The following is a 4,838-nucleotide window of genomic DNA, read 5'->3' on the forward strand; positions in this document are numbered from 1 at the left end:
TAGAGAGAAAGAGCAGAGGGAACAAGCTCCATAGTTGCAAAGGAAAAGTTATGGAGATAAAATGTGTGTGTGTGAGATTGATTCCACCCAAACCTTTTCGACACGTACCCCCTCTTAATAGTACGACATTCCTATGACTCAAAACCACCAAAGAAAATCGTAGAAGACACCGTGCTTCAATTCCACGGAGGGGTGCCGAATCGTCTGGTGCCTTTGTCATGTATTATCTGTAATGGTCAATGCACACGATTAGTCCACTCAAGTACTGTCATCAATCACCAAAATCACTTAGGCATAGATATGCCCTAACAGTGTTACCGGTGGCTCCTCTAGAGCACTTGCATTTGAGCTTGACCCTACCATCTATGAGGGCCACGCTGACCAATGGTGACAAGTAGTAGTAGTAGTAGTAGTCCTACGCATAGGATGACCATATGCATGATGATGCTAACACAAAGTGATCTCAAATATTTTATGAAAACCCTGTCGGGTGCCACTAATGCCCGAGGGTGATGGTGTTGAGCTGGATAACCACTTGAGAAACAAGTCGTGTACCGGAAAGGTTTTGTGTGAGTGGTTTCGGAAATGGGATTTGATTTAAGATTTGCCGACCATCCCAACCTTGCATGTGCGACCACGATACCCCTTTATGGGTAGGGGCTTTGGTAATTACTTTGGTCGGTGCTAGCAAAGAGCCCGCATTACTAGTGGCGGGAGTGATGTGGTCACTCTCGTGACGGGGTCGTACCAGGTAGCTCGACTATGTCGTTTTTACGTGTTCCGGGCACACCATTGGTCCCCACACGGATGATACGGTCTAGAGTTGGCGCTCGTAAGACGTCCGCCATGTGGGCTGGGTACCAATCATGTGGACTCTTTGTCTAGTAATGTCAAAGGAAAGACAATGATCGGGTACTTACCTCGTGTATGTTATATACCGCGAGTCATGGATGACACGAAAGTTTCCCGGATCTCGTGGGTACAGTGTATACTTACCTCGTGTATGTTATATAGCGATGTCCATGGTTAAGGATAGTTGTCTAATCTTGCTTAGAGTACGTCCAGTCGTTTCTGCATAAACTAAGTGTGTGTGTTTAAAACTGTTATCTGAGAAAGATGATATGACAAGTATGGTGACTTGGCATATAGGGTGAACCTGTGGTGTTCAACCCTCAAGCAGATATGTTGATATCTGTGACTGGTTCTTATGAATACCATCTAGGTTATGATGTATTTCCATACAAGTAGTTGATCATGTTTATTTACAATGAAAACTCGCTTTCCGCAAAGGCTGCATTTTACCTTATTATCGTACAACTGCACTATCCATAGACGAGATTATGGAGAAGAATTCAATTCCAAAGACGGACACACGATCTAGGATGCTTCCTAGTCAGAATGCCTATTGGTTAAGGCTGATGGCATGGGTTCCCATTTACTACCAAAAATTTCGCTAGTAGTTGTGTTGATGTGATTGGCCTTCATGGCTCTATCTATGTAAGACTTGACCATGATGGTCCTTATTGTATCAGACGTTAATTTCGGATTTAAGACTCTTGTTATTCAGTATCTATGTGTTCACCGAGCATTGATCTCTGGGGTCACTGTACTCATGCATTCGGCAATCTCGATGCGTAAGTCGGGGTGCCCACAGAGCTGGTATCAGAGCAATCCTAACTGTAGGAAGCCTTAGGTAGCATGAACGTTAGCCGAGGTGAATAACCCTCTCAGCCCTTGCAGTAAAAGATTTTTTCTACACCCTACCATCTTTTCATACCACCCACAAAATTCTACCCATCTCCTATAAACCTTGTAGATGGCCGTCATACCCGAGACGGTTCTGGAAACTGGCTTTCCCCTGCTCTTTGGAGATTGCTTGGAGAAGTGTCAAGTACGTCGCACGCCCGTTTTCCTCTACCACGAGCACTGGGTCAATGCTGACACCAATGAATATCACGTGGATGTGATTGTGAAGGCAAATGACTCCCCAACTAGTTGGTTCCTATAAGGACCACATATGGAGACTCTCGTATTGGCAGTGGAGACAACAACACGAGAGGCACTCGTGCATCTCCTTGACTTTCTCCCCGAGATGGCCAATGAGCCGGCTACTCGTCACCTTCCCTTTGTTAAGGACGGACTTGACGGGAGATGGACTCTTAACCCATCCTCGAAGGATGGAACACCACTCAGGTTCCAGACCTACTTCAGCCTCTCTGCCGACACCTTAGCTCACCTTCTGATTAAGGAGTCGGTGACGCTCCGTCAAGAACTTCATTAAGTCAAGGACCTAGTCCGCCTAGAGAAGATGAAGACCCGCAAGGTCAAGAAAGAAGAAGCACCCGAAGGGCAACATACCATCGCCTTCCGAGGAGGAATACCACCACTTAAGGCCACTCCTATCCAGAGCTGTCGTTTGACCGCCGAGGAGTATATTGAGATCCTCGTGGCTTCACCATCGAAACATTGTCGTGATGGACCTCTTCCTTCTCCGACACCCCTGAAGGAGGATGATCACACAAATGATGATGAGGAATACCCTAAAGAGCATGAATACGAGACCGAGCAATCCGTCGCTTAGGATCTACGTCTTTGGACAAGTTTGGAGTTCCCCATGCAAAGTCGAGTCCGTGTAATGGTTCATATGAAACCATGAATGCTTGTAGTATGTGTGCTTCCTGTTTGTGTCCCAATGCAAGCCACGGTCTTGCCTTGGGAAACATATAAGCGACTGCATCGCCTATCATAAATTAATATATTTGCGAGGGTTCTTCGAACCTTCTTGTTTGACACACTTGCACCATACCAAAGCCCCCTTATTAGTCACATCGTACCTTTATGTTTTTCCCCTCGACCACTTCGGAATATTGACCGGACTGCTCCACATAGTATGGTGACTACTACGCGCACCAGTACTTTCGGCAACCCCAACACTGTTAAATCTAGCCAGCAGCCAGGAGCCGGTGGAACCACCCAAGATGGAGATCACCCGGAGAAGCAACAAGGCGATGTTCCTTCGCCGCCACCTCCTCCGGGGAACATGGTTGTGGGTCAGTTCCTACACGCTCTCCAAGAGGAATGCCAAGTCAATACCGCCACCATCTAGCACATAGCTCAGGCCCTGGTGAACAACCTGCCACAAGGCGGAAATGGCAATTGTCGCTCTACTCTGCCTCAGTTCATGAGGACTACACCTCCAATATTCACCGAGATGACTGAACCCCTGGATGCCGACGAATGGATCTGCACCATTGAAGACCTCCTCACACTGGCTAAGTGCACCGATGATCATGAGAAGGACCTTTATGCTTCTCACTGTCTTGGAGGCACCGCCAAAGCTTGGTGGGACGGATTCCAAGTTATGCAAGGAGCATAGGCTATCACATGGGCTGTCTTCAAGAATGGGTTCTGCGCTGCTCACAATTTCCCCTGGAATGATGACCATCAAGAAGCAGGAGCTCCTGCACTGAAGCAAGGCAGCGGCACGGTCAAGGAATAACTGCCGTAGTTTAACCTCTTGTCGAGGTATGCACCTGAAGATGTCAGCACTGAAGCCGCTAAGGTGGAACTCTTCATGGAAGGACTTCAGCAGTCGTTGCAATATCAGCTTGTTGTCTATGACTGTCGGACCTTCTGCGATCTGGTGAACAAGGCACTTATGCTGGAAGACAAGTGTACTCCAATGGATGATACTTGCAAGCGTAAGCTGATGGGTAATGGTGGTTCCAACCACCAGAGGGCTGTTCCGTGGAAATCCACCCCGACAAGGCCTAACTACCAGCAGCAGCAGTACAAGACTCCTGCATTTCGACCGAACTTTCAGCATAAGTAGCATGCCAACCCCAAGCCGGAAGTCAACCTGCCCAACAATAGTGGGGGCAAGCCCGCCATTCCAGGGCAGACCACCTGCTTTAGATGTGGTGAGCCTGGACACTACTCCAGGAAATGCCCCATCAAGAAGCCCGATGCACCGTGCTCCAATGCGCCAAATCAAGGGCAAGGAGCACTGAACAGGAATCAGGATCCCCACAACTAGCAATACCACCATATGGGTAGTGTGAATCACATCTCCGCTGATGAAGCCCAAGAAGAACCGGGCTGCATTCTGGGTACGTTCCTCATGAACTCAACCCCAGCAACAATATTGTTTGATTGTGGTGCTTCACATTCTTTTGTCACCCAAAAGTTTGCTGCAAAAAGTGGTTTGAAGCCTACTGTCCTTAAGTGGAAAATGTCAGTACATACCCCGGGAGAAGTACTAAGGACCAACCTAGGATGTAGAGGAGTTGGGATCAACATTAATGGGATAGACTTCACCGCGGATCTCATCATCCTTAAGTCACAAGGCTTGGACGTGATCCTTGGTATGGATTGGTTGGCCAAGCACCAAAGGGTACTAGACTGCGCCAAGAGGGCTATTACCATGACAAGTGAAAAAGGGGTCAAAGTCAAATATGTCTGTGAGCCTACCACTACTCAAGCCCCTCAGGTTAATTGCCTTTTGGAACAAAGTGTGGACAAAGTACCAGTTGTATGTGAATACCCGAACGTCTTTCCCGACGAGCTTCCTGGGATGCCTCCTGACCGGGACATCGAGTTCATTATTGAGCTCATGCTCGGGTCAAGGCCTATCCACAAGAAGCCTCATAGGATGGGATCCGAAGACCTGGCAGAGTTGAAGAAGCAGTTGGCCGAGCAGCTCAGGAAAGGATTCATCTGTCCAAGTGCCTCACCTTGGGATCACCTGTTTTATTCGTGTCCAAGAAGGATGGAACAATCAAGCTCTGTGTGATTACCGTTCTCTCAATGGGTCGCGACAAAGAACAAGTATCCACTCC

This window comes from Hordeum vulgare, chromosome 1H (genome assembly GCF_904849725.1).
Source record: "Hordeum vulgare subsp. vulgare chromosome 1H, MorexV3_pseudomolecules_assembly, whole genome shotgun sequence".
NCBI classification, from domain to species: Eukaryota; Viridiplantae; Streptophyta; class Magnoliopsida; order Poales; family Poaceae; genus Hordeum; species Hordeum vulgare.